Genomic DNA, 21,004 nt, shown 5'->3' with positions numbered 1-21,004 from the left:
AAAGATGTACCTGGTGATTACAAAGATGGTAAGTCATATCCAGAGGTGGGTAATAAATGACAATTAAGAGGAGATAGATACCCCAGATAATTTAGCTCTTGACCTGCAACATTCCAACTTCTCTATATCACTGAAGTTCTCATTAGTTGATTAGCCTTTGTAGTCATAGCTTCTTTGCTGGAGTTCATGTTCTCACTACTAAATCTCTGTTTTAAAATCCATATTAAATCTTTTCCCACCACAAACTCTAACTCTGCTTCATACTGTCCATCCTGAAATTCATCTCTGTGGCCAAGTTAAGAATCTGGGTTTCATCTGAAGCGAAGTCTCTGTAAAGAACTCCTTAGGCTGCTGCAGGTGGCAGCATGGAACTGTGTCTCTGTGCCATGCCCCACTGCCCTTGACAAAGTGATGAGACAAACACTGAGTATTATTCAAGTAATTGATGTGGACATCTTATTTTTAAACACACTAGAAAATGTGACTGTTGGCAAAAACAACTGAATGGCAAGGAGTTGAGCAGCTAACTCATATTCTATGCTATATCCTCTCTGTTTCCATTGCAACCTAACCTCTTTTTTTGCTCTCTAGTATTTCACTGTCCTACCTTGGCACCTCCTACAACTCTCCTTGTGTTATTTTTTCCTCTATCATTTTTATCTTTCCTGCTTAACATAGATATCTTATCTGAAAGGTTCTTTCCCTGTCAGAATATGAGGCCTGTGAAGAGACAGAAGAATTTGTATATCCCTTATTGACTGCTGTATTCATATTTACTGTGTATAACATCTGGGAGGTACTGGTTGCTCAGTTGTCACTAAATGGGTTATTGTTACTGTGTTGGTCAACGTTCTATTTCTGTGAAGAGACTCCCTGACCATGGCAACTCTTATAAAGGAAAACATTTAATTAGGGCTTGCTTACAGGTTTAGAGATTTAGTCTGTTATTGTCATGGTGAAACATAGGCAGACATGTTGCTGGAGAGATAACTGAGGGTTCTGCATCTGGATCCACAGGCAGCAGGAAGAGAGAGTGAAACCTCAAAGCCCACCTTCAGTAACACACTTCCTCCAACAAGGCCATACACCCCAATCTCTCTCAAGTAGTGTTACTCCCTAATGACCACTCATTCAAATATTTGAGCCTATGGGGGCTATTCCTATTCAAACCACTACAGTCACCAATCCCAGATTTTTCTATATTCTTTTTGGAATTGCTGAATCACATGGCTTTGAAGCCAGGGAAATATTTGTCATCTTTCTTAACATAAGCTTTAGTTTGGGACTGAGCAACTGAGAGGCATGTGGAAAGAAGAAACAGACACCATAATGGATGGGGCTCTGCTTTTGGTGCTGACATATGATATACCCTCTCAACACTGTCCATTTGCATTTTGCTTACCTTATTTCAGTACCTTTAATAAGTGTGATTCATAACTCTGTAATTCTCATAGTAGAGTGTGCTGATGTTTTATTCTTTACCTTTTATGATTGACGTGCTTTTTGTTTCTTTGGCTTAGATGCTGTCTCATACTAAGGAAGATACTAATAGATTGGGTTTGACTTTGAGGCTTCATCATGTCATTTAGGCTCTGTTGTGTGGCCATAGTTTGCTCGTCCAACAACTGCCTTGGGTTCTATCTCCTGGGCACAGTACTGAGAGTATGCTGGCTGGTGATGCTGACTTTCTATAATGTCTGCCTGGCCACTTTGCCTTAAGGGGTCCTGTACTATGACTGTGGGTGTCATATGGAAGATGGTTGTATCACTCATTAATCTGATCCTTAATTAGCTCTAAAACAGCTTTCACATCTTTGTGGGAATTGAGTTCACTCAGATGGCAGTGCTTAGGAGATTCTGCTTTGCTGAGCAGTTGGGCTTTTGTCCTCTAGCTGGCAAGGAGCCACTAGAGCCTTTAAGTTATGCAGTGATGTTTCTTTTAGAATTACAATCATTGCGGTGGTTTTGAGGTAGACTGCTAAGCAGTGTGTGATGGATACAGGGGGATGAAGAGGTTTTGAAGAAAAGTTCCTGAGAGAAGAATGGCTGCCAATGTGCAGAACCTTGATGGTGCTCCTGGGTGTAAATGAGTCAAGGGTGACTCACAGGGAGCTGACTGTGGCAAGGACATGGAATAGGGAAGAGAAACAATGCTGACATGGAGGAATGAGAGGTACCTCTGGGACCTATTGAGTTTGAGGTGTTTGAGAACTGATGAACAGGCAACTGGACAGAGGTTCTAGAGCAGGGGCAGGGGAATCTGTGCTCACCTATGGCTGCTAGAATGATACAATTAAAGTTTTATACTAGTTAGGTGACTTTTATTGTGGTAAGTTTCAAATTCATAAAAGTAAAGTCAATAGTATAATACATGAAACCCATGAGTTCATTATCCTGTTTCATTTATCACCAGCTTATAGTGCATTTTATTTCATTTATGCCTTCCAACCAGCTTATCCCGTGTGTGATTTTGATCCAAATCCCACACATTATATCATTTGATTTGTAAATATTTCTAGAAGACAAGGGATCTTTTACTAATATGGCTAATACATTATTAATCTTAAAAATCCACAATGATTTTGTGATACTTCTTGTCAAATATATTTGTTTAGTTTGACTTAAAATCCAAATAAGGGCCCCCCAATAGCATTTGGCTGATATATCTTAATTTCTCATAAATCGGTAGGATTGAGTGGGTAACTATTCTGAGACATGTGTGAACCTGAACCATAACCATCAAATGAATGAAAGAAAGCAGTGGAAGGATGTAGGACAATGGGGAATCTTCAGCAGAGGAATGATTTTGACATCCCCCCACCCCACATGATGATTGGTTTTGTCAACTGGACACAGTGAAGATTTACCCAAGAAGAGAGTCTCAATGAGGGGTTGTCTATATCAAATTGGCTTGTGGGCATGTCTGTGGCATATTGTCTGGATGAACTGATACAGAGAGATCCAGCATAAAATTGGGTAGCACCATTTAATGGGGGGGAGGGTAGGCTTTTAACTGTATGAATGAAAAAAATGTGAGTTGAGCAGTTCGGGCCTGCACACGTTTATTATTCTCTACTTTTGACTTTGGATATGATGTAATTAGCTGCTTCAGGTTTCTGCCTTGACCAACCTGGAAGTGTAAGCTGAATAAATCCTTTCTCCCCTAAGTTGCTCTTTGTCAGGTTTTTTTTTTTTTGTTTTTTTTTTTGTGTTTTTTTTTTTTTAATCCCAGCAACAGAAATGAAACCAGGACACTCTGAACTGTGATATTTTTGGGAGAGCTGCTAAAGTTCTTGAACTCATAACCTGTTTCTCCTGCTGTTCATTTTCAGTATTTTTGCTATGGAACCTTCTAAAAGTCAGATTTGGTTGTATGTGCCCCTTTCTTGGCCCACAAGTTTTGATGGCCTCTGTTTCCTGTGTGGTAAATGCTGATCTTGTGATGCTGGCTCAAAGGTATGGAAGCTGCTTTCCACATGACACTTGGGGCCCCACCCTTCCCCTTTCTCCCCAGCATGAGCCAACTCAGGCCCATTTGATATTCGTTTACCAACCACATGCTGTGAGAATTTTCTCTGAAGTCTAGTTTCTAGCTTCTTTCCCTCTCTGTATATTTTCACTCCTCTTGTACTGCCCAATTGAGGAGTCACCATTTTTCTAGTTTTCCTCAACAACTTTTTTTACATGAAAGGAATATTCATTCTGTATCTTGTTGTGTCAACCTTTTGTGCCTTTCTTGTGGTGCCTGGCACGATTTGATTGGCTTTATTGTAATGAGTATCCAAGTAGCTCAGGTGTGTGTGTATGTTTCTGTGTGTCTATAGTGGGACTGTGGAGGGCAGGTTCTGTATCAGCCAGCTTCTGACTTTCCTGTGAGTACCCAGCTCAGAGTTCTCACCTCCAGGCATGCAGGGTCCAGCTATTGGGAACTACTCTTTGCAGGATGAGCAACACATTTTCTATTAAAGCTACTCCACTCTGTTTTGTTTTAAAATTATTTTATCAAGTAACCTGTTGAATCAATGTAGTTGTGAGCTAAGCTGAATTAATAGGCAGTTTGCAACTACATCTTATTCTTGCCCTTAGAAACACATAAATGATTTTGCTGGATGTATGATGTGAAGCATATCTTGTGTCATTAATATGTAACTCCTATTGTTGACTTTGGTTGTTTCCCAGATACTAATGACTCAGGCAGGAGATTACAGCAAAAATACAGAAATCTGTCATCTCAGTTAGTGATGGGAACTGGTGAGTCCCTCCCCCTTCCATACTAGAATATTGAATGGCTTGATCTTATCAAGGTCTTGTGCAGACAAACACAACTGCTGTGAGGTCATGAGTACAGTAACCCTGTTATGTCTTGAAGATGCTGTTTCACCCTGGTCCTTCCTGACCTCTGTTTCTGTAGTCTTTCCACTCTCTCATCTTTGATAGTTCCTGATATTTAGTAGCAGGAGTTGGCAGGTGCACCAGTTTTTAACAGGGAGAACAGAGATATGCTAGTTTCATGGTTAGTGCATTAAGGTAATTTTTTTTAAAGTGGAATTCATGCCAGGAGGTCCATGTGACCAACATCTCCTTTGGAGGATCAAGAAACCTCATTATGATGGTGATGCAAGAAAAGTTAAAGCAAACAGAATACCTCCCAAGTGGTAGTTAGGGACATTGTATTACATACAATTTCTCATCTATAAAGAAAATGTTTCTTATTTGGGAGGTGAGGTTTGAGTTAGCTGTGGGGGTATTGTTGTTGGTCCTGAGAAGCTACCTGCATTCTTTCCAAAGATAGCATAGTAGTTGTCTTAGTTAGGGTTTCTACTGCTCTGATGAGACACTGTGACCATGGCAATTCTTATAAAGGAAAACATTTAATTGGTGTGACTTACAGTTTCAGATGTTTAGTCAATTATTATGGCGGAGCATATGGCAGCATGCATGTTGCTGGAGAAAGAGCTGAGAGTTCTATATCTTGATCTGCAGGGAGCAGAAATGAATTGGCTTGAGCTTCTGAGACCTCAAAGCCCACCCCCCCTAGTGATGCACCTCCTCCAAGAAGGCCACACTTACTCCAACAAGGCCACACCTCCTAATAGTGCCACTCCCTATGGACCAAGCATTCACACATGAGTTTATGGGACCATTCTTATTACAACCACCAGTAGTCAAATTGGGCCATCTTGACAAAACCTAAGTTGAATATTCATTTAATTGATTGGACCAGAAGTATTTCAGCTTGAGCAATTTGTTTTAGATTTTCTAACATTTGAATAGGTTGAACTGATTGAACACCCTTTATCCTAAACCCCAAAAGTGAGATACTCCAAAATCTAGAACTTTCTGAGAGATATGTCAGTATTCAAAGAGTTTTCTATTTCAGAGCATTTTGATTTGGGATTGTTTTTGAAAGATGCTCAAGCCATACAATAGTCTGTGTGACTTAAGAGAAATATATTGTCTCGCTGTTCTGAAGGCTGGAAGTCTGAGATGCCAGCATGGCCAGCTGACTGTTAAGGAAGGACCCTCCCTCTTCCACATGATTGCTCCATTATGATTTGGATAATGTTTAACCTGGTAAAGATGGTTAGGGTACCTAGAGTAGGAAGAGGGTTCCAGGAATGGACTCAGAGGAAAGGTTGGTTTGTTTTGAAATGTAGTTGGTGTTTAGCTGAAGAACCTTTTTCCCCCTCTTTTTTCCAGACAGGGATCATTCTTCTACTTTAGCCTCCTGTGTTCTGGGATTGCAGATGTGTGTCACCATGTTTAGCTTGCTCTCTCCCTCTCTGTATGTGTGTGTTTAATCATATGAATGTCTGTCTTGAGTGTAGTCAGATGTTCACAGTTTTCTTTTTAAAGAAAAGAACTAACAATGTGCAGATTTTTTATTGTACTATCTGCAAACCTAGCCAGCTACCCATGGGAAGGAGAGGTCATAGACCTTAGAGAAAAACCTACTACTGACACTTTCCTAAGCCAGTATTATTTCCTGACTGCACCCTAAGTATACCTATGCCCACAGGTAAGTATAGCTCTCACCCCACATCAAAGAAATGTATATGTATTGTTTCTTATAGCTTACAAGTTCAAACCTTTTAAACCTTAAAAGGTCAAAGTTCTTAAAGTATATAAACATACCCACATTAGTAGCTCAAGCATCCTGCAAAATAAGTCATGGCCCAGATTAAGTACCCATATCCAGTCTCAGGCTTAAGAGAAAGAAAAGCATCTTTGAAAGCTAGTTTTTTAAAAAATAAAGAAATATTTATGTTCTATGTATTTCAACATTTTAAATTAATCAAGACTGTATCAGTAAGAATTTTTGAACACTTAATATACCAGATACTTTCATGTACTAAAGATACAGATGAAAATTCATACATTTATTGTGTAAAACTTGTTTTGTAATGTGTATACATTGTGGAATGGTAAAATTGAGCTAATTTGTGCATCACATCATACACTTGTCACTTTTTGGTGGTGAAAACACTTAAACAGTACTCTCAGTAATTTTAAACGGTATAATACACTAAGTATTTGACTCTTCAGATTGTACACTTCCTGAGAGCTGAATACTGTAGGTGGAGTTTTCTTGTCCTGCAGCCACTCTCAAATAAACACACTGAGGGTTACAGTAATTATAAATGATCAGCCAATAGCTTAGGCTTGTTGATAACTAGCTCTTACAACTTAACCCATTTCTATTAGTCTATGTGTTGCCCTGAGGCTCATGGATTTTAAGTCTACTCCATTTTGTGTGTCTGACTAGTTCTCCATCTGGCTGGTGACTCTTCTGACTCTGCCTTCCCTCATGCCATCATCCTCAGTTTGGCTTTCCCACCTAACTTTATCTTGTTTAGCTATTGGCCAGTTTGTTTATTAAACCAATCATAGTGACATATATTCACACAGTGTACAGAAGGATTATTCCACAGAAGAATACTTGTTATCTGTCCACTTTCTTAGACCTTCTACTGAAATATTTTGGATGCCTGAATGAGTGATTAAAAAATAATCATTCATCCATTTATAATAAAAGAAGGAAAAAGAGAAGGAAGACAATAGGGATTATATAAGGTATCTATTTTATTACTTTAATTTCATCATTGTACATTGTGTGTGTAAGAAAGAGACAGAGACATAGAGATAAAGAGGTGTACACACCATTGTGTGCATGTGGAGGTCAGAGAAAAATTTGGGGAGTTGGCTCTCATCTTCCACTTTGTGATGCTAGCATGGGCTTTATTGTGTGCATACTTCACTCTAGGCTAGCTGGCCTATGAGTTTCCAGGTGATTCTCCTATCTCTGCCTCCCATCTCCCTCTAGCAAGGCTGGGATTACAGATGTACACCATTGCATCTGTCTTTTTATGTGGGTTTCAGGGATCAAATCCAGGTTGTTAGACTTGAGAGGCTAGACCATTACCTGCTTAACCAACTCCCTGGTGTGTGCATGTTTTTTGTCAGAGATGGCTTTGAAGTCTTGATGTAGTCAAGGATGGCATTAAATTTTTGATTCTCCTGCTTCTACCTCCTTAGTGACTGGATATCAGACATGTACTACTACACTTGGTTTATATTAATGAACACAAGGCTTCAAGCATACTAGGTAAGCACTCTTAACAATTGATCTACAGCTCCTGAACTATGTGTAGCAGACAAAACTTGGGCTATGATATTTTTCACAGGCTGGGACTGTGGGCTTTGTGTATATGTGTGGCTCTTATGCCCCTTGCAGGTAGCAGCTTTCATGTAATGGAAAAGTTGAGCTTTCAAGGGGGTAGCAATGAGATTTTCATTTGAGAATATCTGTGATTTAAAGACACTAGTTTTCCTGGTTTATATTTGTTGTTCAGGTGGCATTGTCTTTATTTTAAATTTATAGAAATGAGTTCCAGAATTCAGAAATGTTTCCTCATGGCTCCAACTTCCTTTAATATACATTTGAGTGTAATGCTGCCTCTATCCAATTGCCACTCAACAGATTTTCAACACTGAGTACACTAGATACTTAAATGTGCAGAGGAGAATTCAGTAAATACCTCCCTCTGTCCCCCATGGAGCTGACATTTGGGCCAGCTAGGCAAACAGACTATGAAAATCTCCTAAGAAAGGGTGGTATGTTTATCAGGGAACTATGCAGCACAGCGAGAGTACAGTGCTGTGCTTTCCTAACCTAGGGAGTCAGAGAAGGCCTCCTTGAGAAAGTGACACACACAGTGACCCCGTGAAAAAATGACAGTAACATTAAATTTAAATGTACCACCTAAATAGTTAACCTTAGTCACTGCTTCAGTCATCTTTATGTCACTCTGTGTTTGTTCTAGAATTCTGAAGGATTTAGGCTTATGTAAAGTATTTGGCCTGTCAAACCTCTATTTATTGTGAAGCCTTTGAAATAAAATATGTACACTTTGCTACTCTTATATTGGTTTCACTTCCCTTCAAGAAATCTTAATGACAGTTTCAGAACTTGAGAGACTAAGGCAGGAAGAATCTGAATTTGAGACCAGCTTGAACTACATAGTAAGTTTGAGGCCAGCCCACTACCAGGCATGTCCAACATGTGGTTCAATAGCTACTTGCATCTCAGGATAACTACAAATGGGAGCTAACATAAAATCCTAAACTTACTTAAAACATGATGAGATTTTTTGGTGCAATTTTTATAACTTGATTGTACAGTTCTTGATCATGAACTTGGTAGAAGACAATGTCATGTTACAATGTCAAAAGTTTGGAGACCCCTATAAACATACAACCTTGTTTCACAGAGATTTGAATGGAAAAGCCTAGAATGGCAGCACTGGAAGGAATTGTGGCTGTATTACCAAGACTCATTATTTATACTTGTTGTCTTTTTAAAACTCACATATTATAAATGTCATTTTATGTATGCCTTTTGGTTAAATAGTAAGTCCGTGACCATAGTCCAGTTTTAGACTATTGTTCCAGCAGAATCCCTTTAGCACTAGCCTCTGACCGCCACTACACTTTCCATCTCTATGAATATGTGTTGTTGGAGTTTTTCTGCCTGGCCCAGTCAGGACAAATCTCTCTTACCCGCCAGTCCCAAAGTCGCTCAGACCCAACCAAGAAAGCACATAGAAACTTACATTGTTTACAAACTGTATGGCTGTGGCAGGCTTCTTGTTATCTACTTTTTCTATCTTAAATTAACCAATTTCTGCTTATCTATACTTTGCCACATGGCTTGTGGCTTACCAGTGTCTTTACATGTTGCTTCTCATGGCGGTGGCTGGCGGTATCTCCCTCCAACCTTCTACTTCCCAGAATTCTCTTCTCTCTTGTCCCGCCTATACTTTCTGCCTGGCCACTGGCCAATCAGAACTTTATTTACACAGAGCAATATCCACAGCACTTCCCCTTTTCTTTTTTCTTTTTTTAAGGAAGGTTTTAACTTTTACATAGTTTAATTACATATAATAAAACAATTATCAAGCAAGAATTACAGTTACAATATTAAAGAAGATATCCTATCTATCTTATATTTGTGAGTCTAAGGTTTTATATCTAACTTATCTTGTATTATAACTGAGGAAATTATAACTATCTAGTCTTCAACCACATCAAAGACCTCAGAAGGATATAATATTATCTGAGAACCGGGAAAAGGATGCAAGCAACTTTTGGGAGTCTTGCAGGGTAGACAGAGACAGCTGGCAGCCTGGACAGTCACCTAATGTTCCTTTGTAAAGTTGGGGCATTTGTTTTTAGCCCAAAGGGCTAGAGTCTCTCGGTCAATTTTCTCAGTGTCCTGTAGATGGTTTGGCAGTTTCCTCTGCGAAGCAGGAACCTGAAGGACCATTTTGTCAAGCAAAGTTTAGTGGTCACCTTTCTATGGATCCTGCATGTCCAGTCGATCAAGCAGTCCAGGAAAGAACAGTTTCTTCTCAAATGGCTATTTTTGCCAAGGTGAAGATAAACTCCATATGAAGTGTCTTTAATGCCCATCCTCCTCTCTGAAGTAAATCGGTGCTGCCAGGAGTAGACATGTCTCACTGTCCAGAAAGTCTAAATTTTAAAAATATTTTAAATGTCATATTCTGTAGACCTTTGAAATTTTTGAAGATTACCTGTCTATCTGAAATACCTCTGTGTATACCTAGAAGACTTAACTAACATGGCTATGAGTATGATTATCATAGATGACCAGTTATTAATCTATTTTTAATTATCCATTACAATTTTAAATGAGCTGTACAAACATAATACCTTAAACAAGAGTAGAAATATATACACAGTATAACAAAATTAACTTTAAGTTTGTATCAATAGACTAAAATCTATACCAATGTAAAACATTTTAAATGAGTTGTTGCTCTTTAGAAGTAAGTTCATTAATCTACCCTTTCATCCTATCATATCTATATCATATCCCCTTTTTATCTTTAGAAATAGATTGCATTTATAATCAACCTGTTTTAAATAAAATATTGGTTTTGCTCTGTCCCACACCAGAGGGCTCTTCTGATTTGGGACACAAGAATCTCTTAACCTTTTTTTTTTTTTTTTTTAACAATGTGCTTGGGTTTAGAGAAGGAGTGAGCCAATTCCATCTCCAAAACCAGCTTGATAATTTTGGGAAATTGGGCGCAGTTTTTCTTACTACTTCCTGCTGGAGGGGGGCGCTGTATCTTATGGGGACATAAAGAAAATTTTAGGATTATGGAGTAGTCCGTGAGGGTAAACCTCTGAGCCAGTTGCCTTGAAACCATTCTGGATGTCGGATCATCTGGGCCATTGTGTCATCGGAGACCTTTCAGGTGGTCTTGGCTGATCAAACCTGATGTATCTTAATCTGGAACAAATCCACAGCCTCTGGCTTTCTGTGGAAACAAAAGCAGAGACTCTTTTCCAAAGCAACATATCCTTATATCCAAATTTTGAAGTCAAGTTACCTTTAAAATTTACATATTTATTTAACTCAACAGCTTTTAAGATAAAATCTTTTTCTGCAGTTAAAAGTCCCAAAGACAAGACAAATCAGATTTTCTGTGTAATATCCATCTTTGTAAGATTGAAATGCCTCTGTGGCTGCTGGCTCCACCCACCTCAGCTTCCCAACATGGTGGTGGTTCAGTTTACTACCAGCTCTGTGTCTGGAGCCATGTGTACCATCAACTATCAGAAGCAGTTTTATTAAAGCAGCGCATAGCCCAGAAATCTTTTTTTTTTTTTTTTTTTAACTACCAAAGGCTAAATCCACCATGCAGCAGAGTAAAGTGTCGCTTATAGAGTCCTCATTCCTGCCACAGTGCAGGTCAGACACACACGCCAGGAACCTGCCATAGTAGCTCAAACCGGCAGGCTGCCACTAACTTGAGGGAGACAACTAGGAAGCTGTTTTTAGCTCTGTTTAGAATCTTTTTTTCCTCAGGTTTTAGGTGGAAATTCTTGCCCCACGTTGGGCGCCATTTGTTGTTGGAGTTTTTCTGCCTGGCCCAGTCAGGACAAATCTCTCTTACCCGCCAGTCCCAAAGTCGCTCAGACCCAACCAAGAAAGCACATAAAAACTTACATTGTTTACAAACTGTATGGCTGTGGCAGGCTTCTTGTTATCTACTTCTTCTATCTTAAATCAACCAATTTCTGCTTATCTATACTTTGCCACATGGCTTGTGGCTTACCAGTGTCTTTACATGTTGCTTCTCATGGCGGCGGCTGGCGGTATCTCCCTCTAACCTTCTACTTCCCAGAATTCTCTTCTCTCTTGTCCCGCCTATACTTTCTGCCTGGCCACTGGCCAATCAGAACTTTATTTACACAGAGCAATATCCACAGCAAATATGCTTATCCTAGGCACTTCATAGAAGTGGAATTACACAGCATGTTTTCATTGATGGGTTTCTCTCACTGAACTTAAGCACTCAGTTCCATTCATGTTGTAGCATATGTCAATAGTCCACCCCCTTTCCTGCTAAATGAATATACCATATTTTGCATATTCATTCCATCAGTGATGGACATTTAGATTGTTTCCATTTTGGGAGCTACCATTTTATATAAGGGATTTGAGAACTCTGAGATTTTGGTATCTGTAGCCATGTCCTGGAATCAATCTCTCATGATACCAAGGGTGTGATTTCATGATAAAAGGATTAGAAAAGAGCTGTTCTCCAAGGTCTACCTAATGTTTGGCTGTGGGTCTCTGCATCTGTTTCCATCAGTTGCTGGGTGAAGCCTCTCTGATGACAGATAAGGCTATGAGTATAGCAGAGTAACATTAGGAATCATTTCATTGATTTTTTTTTTTTTTTTGCCAGTCATGTTTGGTTTTATCCTAGGTCTCTGGGCTATACCACCTCTGGGGAATCCTGTGGAAGACAGGAAGGAAGGATTGTAGGAGACAAAGGGGTCAAGGGCAGCACAAGAAAACCCAGTGAATCAACTAACCTGGGCTCATGGGAGCTCACAGCGACTGAATAGACAACCAGGGAGCCTACATGGGACTGAACCTAGGCTTTCTCCCATATATGTTACAGTTGTGTAGCTTGGTCTTCTTGTGAGACTCCAATTAATGGGAGCAGGGGCTGTCTCTGACTTTGTTGCCTGTTTTTGGGATCTTTTCGTCCTACCAGTCTCCTATTAGATGTAACTTGATATACCATGGCTGGTTGACATCTATGGGAGACCTGCCCTTTAAAAGAAAAACAGAGGAGGAGGAATGGATGGGAGGGGGGAAGAGGGGAGGTGGGTGAAAGGTAGTGGGAAGAGGAGGGAGGGGAAACTGTGGTTGGGGTGTAAAAATGAAAAAATAAAGAACAAAGGAAAGCAACAGTTCTCATTTCTAGATGTGCATAGGAGCTGGACTAAAAACCCAAACAAGCAAAAACCCCACCCAGACCAAAAGATCAGAAGCTATATGGAAGACCTTGGGGTCTGTATTCTAGCTGATTCCCCAGGTGATTCTGAATACCACAGCTTAAGGCAGTATTTTATAAATGTGATGGATAATTACACTTATATTATCTCTTGTAATTGTGATATGAGATCTGGATAAAATGATTGTGGGGACATCATAGCTATTCCTTAGGTGTGTAGGAAACAAAAAGCAAAGGACTTTTCAGTGGACAAGTTGTTAAGGATCTATGGCCCTGTTCATGATGGGTTTCAGATCTGATGGCCAAAACTAGATCTCAAGCAATTCTGAAATACCACCTGAATTTAAGTGAGCCGAACATTTTGCATAAACCAAATAATAAAACCAATGGTGTGTGACTCTTATATCAGGTTAAACCTTTTAAAAATAGAATGGACAATTATTTACTATTTAAATGGGATTTTTTATGTTGAATATTTTATTTTTTTAAATTTTCAAAATATTTTGTCATATTCTTTCTCCTTTCCCAACTCATCCCAGATCTTCCCCACCTCCCTACCAACCCAACTAACTTAGTGTTCCTAATGACTCTTTTTTTAAGTATTTTTTTTATTATATTTGTGTTTTAATTATACACATCAGCCATGGGTTCCCCTGTCCTCCCCCCTCCTGCCCCAGGCCCCACCTTCCCCCCATCCCCTCTCTTCCATTCCCATCTCCTCCAGGGCCAAGACTCCCCTGGGGATTCATTTAAACCTGATGGATTCAGTACAGGGAGGTCCAGTCCCCTCTTTCCAGGCTGAGCAAAGTGTCCCTGTGTAAGCCCAAGGTTCCAAACAGCCAGCTCATGCACTGGTCCCACAGCCTGGATGCCTCCCAAACAGTTCAAGCTATTTAATTGTCTCACTTATCCAGAGGGCCTGATCCAGCTGGGGGCTCCACAGCCTTTGGTTCATAACTCATGTGCGTTCCTTCGTTTGGCTATTTGTCCCTGTGCCTCTCCAATCTTGGTCTCAACAATTCACACTCTTACAGTCCCTCCTCATTCTCGACAATTGGCCTCCTGGAGCTCTACCTGGGGCCTGGCTGAGGATCTCTGCATCTACTTCCATCAGTTACTGGATGGGAGTTCCAGCACGACAGTTAGGGTGTTTGGCCATCTGATCACCAGACTAGGTCAGATCAGGCTTTCTCTCAGCCATTGACAGTAGTCTACAGAGTATGTAACAGTGTGGATTTCTGGGGACCTCTCGAGCACTCTACCTATTCCTGTTCTCATGTGGTCATCATTTATCATGGTCTGTTATTCCTTGTTCTCCCTTTCTGTTCTTGATGTAGCAGGGATCTCCTGCTCCCCTAAGCTTTCTTTCCCTCAAACCTTGTCCTTCATTACTCCCACTGTCCTCCAGGTTGTTCATGTAGATATCATTCATTTCGCTGTCATTGGGCGATCCCTGTGTCTTTCCTAGGGTCCTGTTTTCTAGGTAGCCTCCCTGGAGTTGTATACCAGTCTAGACATCTTTGTTTTACATCTAGTTTCCTCCTATGAGTGAGTACATATCATGTTTGTCCTTCTGAGTCTGGGTTACCTCACTCAGGATGATTTTTTCTATATCCATCCATTAGCCTGCAAACCTCATGATGTCATTGTTTTTCTCTGCTGAGTAGTACTCCATTGTGTTTATGTACCATATTTCTTTATCCATTCTTCAGTTGAAGGGCATCTAGGTTGTTTCCAGGTTCTGGCTATTACAAACAATGCTGATATGAACATTGCTGAGCAAATGCCCTTGTGGTATGATTAAGCATTCCTTGGGTATATGCCCAAGAGTGCTACAGCTGGGTCTTGGGGGGGATTGATTCCCAATTTTCTAAGGAAGCCCCATATTGATTTCAAAAGTGGCTGTACAAGCTTGCATTCCCACCAGCAGTGGAGGAGAGTTCCCCTTGCTCCACGTCCTCTCCAGCATAAGCTGTCTTCTGTGTTTTAGATCTTAGCCATTCTGACAGGTGTAAGGTGGTATTTCAGAGTCGTTTTGATTTGCATTTCTCGGATAATTAGGGATATTGAGCAATTCCTTAAATGTGTTTCAGCCATTTGAACTTCCTCTGTTGAGAATTCTCTGTTTACTTCTATAGCCCATTTCTTTATTGGACTGTTGGGCATTTTGATGTCTAATTTCTTGAGTTCTTTATATATTCTGGATATCTGCCCTCTGTCAGATGTGGGGTTGGTGAAGACCTTTTCCCATTCTGTAGGCTGTTGCTTTGTCTTGTTGACTGTGTCCTTTGCTCTACAAAAGCTTCTCAGTTTCAACAGATCTCATTGATTCATTGTTACTCTCAGTGTCTGTGCTAGTGGTGTTATATTGAGAAAGTGCTCTCCAGTGCCAATGCATTCAAGACTACTTTCTACTTTCTCTTCTATCAGGTTCAGAGTAACTGGATTTATGTTGTGGTCTTTGATCTACTTGGACTTAAGTTTTGTGCATGGTGACAGATATGGATCTATTTGCAGCCTTCTACACATTGACATCCAGTTATGCCAGCATCATTTGTTGAAGATGCTTTCTTTTTTCCATTGTACATTTTTGGCTTTTTTCTCAAAAATTATATGTTCATAGGTGTGCAGGTTAGTGTCAGGGTCTTCAATTCGATTCCATTGGTCCACTTGTTAGTTTTTATGCCAGTACCAAGTTGTTTTTATTACTGTAGCTTTATAGTAGAGCTTGAGGTCGGGGATCATGATGCCTTCTGAGGTTGTTTTATTGTACAGGATTCTTTTGGCTATCCTGGGTTTTTTGTTTTTGCATATGAAGTTGAGTATTATTCTTTCCAGATCTGTGAAGAATTGTGTTGGTAATTTGATGGGGATTGCATTGAATCTGTAGATTGCTTTTGGTAAGATTGCCATTTTTACTATGTTAATCCTGCCTATCCAAGAGTATGGGAGATATTTCCATTTTCTGACATCTTCTTCAATTTCTTTTTTCAGGGACTTAAAGTTCTTGTCATATAAGTCCTTCACATGCTTAGTTAGAGTAACCCCAAGGTATTTTATATCATTTGTGGCTATTGTAAAGGGTGATGTATCTCTGATTTCCTTCTCAGCCTGTTTGTCTATTGTATATAGGAGGGCTACTGATTTTTTTGAGTTGATCTTGTATCCTGCTATGTTGCTGAAGGTTTTTATAAGCTGTATCAGTTCCCTGGTTGAATTTTTGGGGTCACTCATGTGTACTATCATGTCATCTGCAAATAGGGAAAGCTTGACTTCTTCCTTTCCAATTTGTATCCCCTTATTCTCCTTATGTTGTCTTATAGCTCTGGCTAGAACTTCAAGTACTGTATTGAGTAAGTATGGGGAGAGGGGACAGCCTTGCCTTGTTCCTGATTTTAGTGGTATTGCTTTGAGTTTCTCTCCATTTAATTTGATTTTGGCTGTTGGCTTGTTGTAGATTGTCTTTATTATGTTTAGGTATGTTCCCTGTATTGCTGATCACTCCGAGACCTTTATCATGAAGGGGTGTTGGATTTTGTCAAATGCCTTTTCTGCATCTAGTAAGATGATCATGTGTTTTTTTTCTTTGAGTTTGTTTATATGTTGTATTACATTGATGGACTTTCGTATGTTAAACCACCCTTGCATCCCTGGGATGAAGCCTACTTGATCATGGTGGATAATTGTTTTGATGTATTCTTGGAGTCTATTTGCCAGTATTTTATTGAGTATTTTTGCATCAATGTTCATGAGGGAGATCAGTCTGTAGTTCTCTTTCTTTGTTGAATCTTTGTTTGGTTTAGGAATCAGGTTAATTGTAGCCTCATAGAAGGAGTTTGGTAATATACCTTCTGCTTCTATTGTGTGGAACAATTTAAAGAGTATTGGTATTAAGTCTTCTGTGAAGATCTGGTAGAATTCTGCAGTGAAACCATCTGGTCCAGGGCTTTTTTTGGTTGGGAGACTTTTAATGACTGATTCTATTTCCTTAGCGATTATTGGACTATTTAAATGGTTTATCTGCTCTTGATTTAACTTAGGTATGTAGTACCTATCCAGAAAATTATACATTTCTTTTAGATTTTCCAGTTTTGTGGAGTAGACATTTTTGAAGTATGACCTGATGATTCTCTGGATTTCCTCATTGTCTGTTGTTATGTCCCCCTTTTCATTTCTGATTTTGTTAATTTGGGTGCTCTCTCTCTGTCTTTCCATTAGTTTGGATAAGGGCTTATCTATCTTGTTGATCTTCTCAAAGAACCAACTCTTTGTTTCATTAATCCTTTGTATTGATCTCTTTATTTCTATTTTATTGATTTCATCTCTCAATTTGATAATTTCCTGGCATCTGTTCCTCCTGGGAGACTTGCTTCTTCCTGTTCAAGAGCTTTAAGGTGTGCTGTCAAGTCACTAGTGTGAGATTTCTCTAGCTTCTTTATGTGGGCATTTAGTGCTGTGAATTTCCCTCTTAGCACTGCTTTCATAGTTTCCCATAAGTTTGGGTATGTGGTGTATTCATTTTCATTGATCTCTAGGAAGTCTTTAATTTCTTTCTTTATTTCTTCCTTAACCCATTGGTGATTCAGTTGAGCATTATTCAGTTTCCATGAGATTGTAGGTTTTGTGTAGTTTTTTCTGTTGTTGAAATCTAACTTTAAACCATGGCAGTCTTATAGAACACAGGAGGTTATTCCAATTGTTTTGTATCTGTTGAGATTTGTTGTATCTTTGTGGCCAAGTATGTGGTCGATTTTAGAGAAGGTTCCATGGGGTGCTGAGAAGAAGGCATATTCTTTTTTGTTTGGGTGGAATATTCTGTAGATATTGATTAAGTCCATTTGCGCCATAACATCAGTTAACACCATTATTTTTCTGCTAAGTTTCACTTTGGTCGATCTGTCCAGAGGTGAAAGTGGGGTGTTGAAGTCTCCCACTATTAATGGGTGGGGTTTTATATGTGATTTAAGCTTCATTAATGTTTCTTTCACATATGTGGGTGCCCTTGTGTTTGGGGCATAAATGTTCAGAATTGAGACTTCATCTTGGTGGATCTTTCCTGCGATGAGTATGTAATGTCCTTCATCATCTCTCTTGATTGATTTTAGTTTGAAGTCTATTTTGCTGGATATTAGGATGGCTACACCAGCTCGCTTCTTAAGACCATTTGATTGGAAAGTCTTTTCCCAGCCTTTTATTCTTAGGAGGTGTCTATCTTTGAATTTGAGGTGTGTTTCTTGTGTGCAGCAGAAAGATGGGTCCTGTTTTCGTATCCATTCTGTTAGTCTGTGTCGTTTTATAGATGAATTAAGCCCATTGATATTAAGGGATATTAATGACCAGTGATTGTTTGTTCCTGTTGTTATTTTTATTTTTTGGTGGTAGTGTGTGTGTACTTTGGTTCTTTGGGGTTTACAGCTGTGGTGTTATCTATTGCCTATGTTTTAATGGGTGTATCTGCCTTCCTTAGGTTGGAATTTTCCTTCTAGTGCTTTCTGTAGGGCTTGGTTTGTGGATAAGTATTGTTTAAATCTGGTTTTGTCTTAGAAGGTCTTGTTCACTCCATCTATGATGATTGAAAGTTTTGCTGGCATCCATTTTCTCTTAGTGTCTGCATTATATCTGTCCAGGTCCTTGTGGCTTTCAAAGTCTCCATCAAGAAATCGGGTGTTATTCTGATGGGTTTGCCTTTATAAGTCACTTGGCCTTTTTCCTTTGCTGCCCTTAATATTCTTTCTTTATTCTGTATGTTTAGTTGTTTAATTATTATGTGGCGAGGATTCTTTTTTGGGGGGAATCTAGTATGTTTGGTGTTCTATAGGCTTCTTCTATCTTCATAGGCATTTCCTTCTTTAAGTTGGGAAAGTTTTCTTCTATGATATTATTAAATATATTTCTGTGCCTTTGAGTTGGTATTCTTCTCCTCCTTCATCTATCCCTATTATTCGTAGGTTTGGTCTTTTCATGGTGTCCCCAATTTCTTGGATATTTTGGGTCATGACTTTGTTGGTTTTAGTGTTTTCTTTGACTGATGAATCTATTTCTTCTACCGTATCTTCAACACCAGAGATCCTCTCTTTTATCTCTTTCATTCTCTTTCATTCTGTTGGTTATACTTGCATCTGAAGTTCCTGTTCATTTACTCAGATTTTCTATTTCCAGCATTCCTTCTGCTAGTGTCTTCTTCATTTTTTCTATTTCCCTCTTCAGGTCTTGGACTATTTCCCTCATCTGTTTCCCTTGCTTTTTCATGATTTTCTTTCAGGGACTTATTGTTTTCTTCTGCTTTAATTGTCCTTTCCTCTAGTTTTTTTATAGCGTTCTTGCCATTTTTTTGTCTGTTCCTCTACTTTATTTGTGTTTTCTTCTATATAAGGCTCTAGCCTCTTCATGATGTTACTTATAAGGTTGTTTCTTCTTATTCTTCCATTTCATGATGTTCAGGTCTAGCTGTTGGAGAAGGGCTAGGTTCTGGTAATGCTCTATTGCTCTTTATTTTGTTGTATGTACTTCTGCCTTGGCGTCTGCCCATCTCCTCTTGGGTTCGTTCTTGGTCTTATCAGTGTACTTGGTCCAGAGAGAGCTGACAGATTTAGAGAGCCTCTCTCTGGTCCAGATGGAAGCTCTGGGCCTGATGGGCACTCTGGTCTAGATGAGAGTGCTGGCCAGATAGGAGCTGGGGGGCTGGACTCTGAGTCTCAGGAAGTCCCTGGGGTCTCCTTATCTTGTCCAGATGGGAGCTCCTCTTGTTCAGATGGGAGTTCCGGGGCAGGATGGAATACTATATGCTGGTCTCTAAGTCTCCGGAAGTGGCTGGGGTCTCCGGCAGATGGGTGTGGGAGCAAGACGTTGAGGTTGTAGTGTCCACTAGAGGGTCTCTCTGGTCCAGATGGGAGTTCCAGGGCGGATGGGAGCTGGGGGCTGGTCTCTGAGTCTCAGGAAGTGGCTGGGATCTTGAGCAAATGGGTGTGGGGGCAGAGGGTGGAGACTGCAGGGTCTGCCTGCAGTCTTTGAAAAGGGGAGCCTTCCCGCAGGGCCTGCTGAATGGCTGGAAACCTGGGCCAAGTTGGGCAGGTCCTCCTCGGATGGCTGGTGCCCAAGGATGGGACCCAGAGGCGGTTGCCTCTGATTATAACCCCAGGCACTCCCCTAATGACTCTTAAATGGGAATTTTTAATAGTATATTATTGACTTCATGCCGCCCACCTTCCTTATAGTCTTTAATTCTGTGGGTGTATGTATACATGCATGTTCCTCATATGCGTGTGTGCACATGTACACGTGGGTGTATGTGAAGACAGCAGAGGTGGTTATCAGGTGTTTTTCTCAATTGCTCTCCACATTTGAGACAAGGTCTCACTGAACCTGTAGCTCATCAGTTGCTAGGCTGGCTGTATGGCCAATGAGCTCCAAGGATTCACCTGTTTGTTCCTCTCTCCTTTCCTGCCTCAGTTCTGGTATTACAGACACTTGCTGTTCCACTTGCCTTTTACATGCCTGTTAGGGGATCTAAACTCAGGTCCTCATGCTTGCACATAAAGCAATTTACTGACTGAGCCACAGCCTGACAGTCTTCTAGTTCTTCTATAGAGAATAACCTTACTTGTAGGAAAACTGGTAGAGTTCCTTATTTTCTGTTTGTTTACCATGTCAGAGTGCTGCATGCTGATGCATCATATGGCTGTATCATTTTGTTACTGACTTTTGCCTGCATGTATGTCTGTGTGAGGGTGTCAGGTCCCCTGAAACTCAAGTTATAGACAGTTGTGAGCTCCCTGCCATGTGGGTGCTGGGAATTGAACCCAGGTCCTCTGGAAGAGTAGTCACTGCTCTTAACCACTGAATCATCTCTCCAGCCCTATTACTGACTTTTATGTGTTTTGATGAATCCCTAGGACAATCTTCTAAAGTAAAGATCAGCATCTATAGAGACTTATGCCTATTCTCAAAATTCTCCTCTGACCAAAACCCTTTAGAATGGTAAATTCTTATACAAATGTTCTTTGTATTAACACTCATGAAGCTGCTTGGGGGCAGGCAAATAAATTATGACACCTGGCCCCTCTATTGGACAGGATGACTTCAATAAGGGAGAACTCTACTCTGCTCTAGCCCACACATCAACTCTCCTTCCAAATTCGTGATTCTCTAATATGTGGTATCTT

The 21,004-nt window shown here is 40.0% G+C and overlaps 1 protein-coding gene across 6 annotated transcripts in view; it reads left to right on the top strand.

The window, feature by feature from the left end:
• Window positions 1-21,004, top strand: part of Slc9a7 (solute carrier family 9 member A7) — a 204,564-nt gene that overhangs the window by 47,988 nt on the left and 135,572 nt on the right. The window lies entirely within an intron of this gene.

Source organism: Onychomys torridus, chromosome X (assembly GCF_903995425.1).
Source record: "Onychomys torridus chromosome X, mOncTor1.1, whole genome shotgun sequence".
In the NCBI taxonomy this organism is placed as follows: domain Eukaryota; kingdom Metazoa; phylum Chordata; class Mammalia; order Rodentia; family Cricetidae; genus Onychomys; species Onychomys torridus.
Note: the sequence above shows the minus strand (reverse complement) of the source record. Positions and strands in the feature narration are given on the sequence as shown.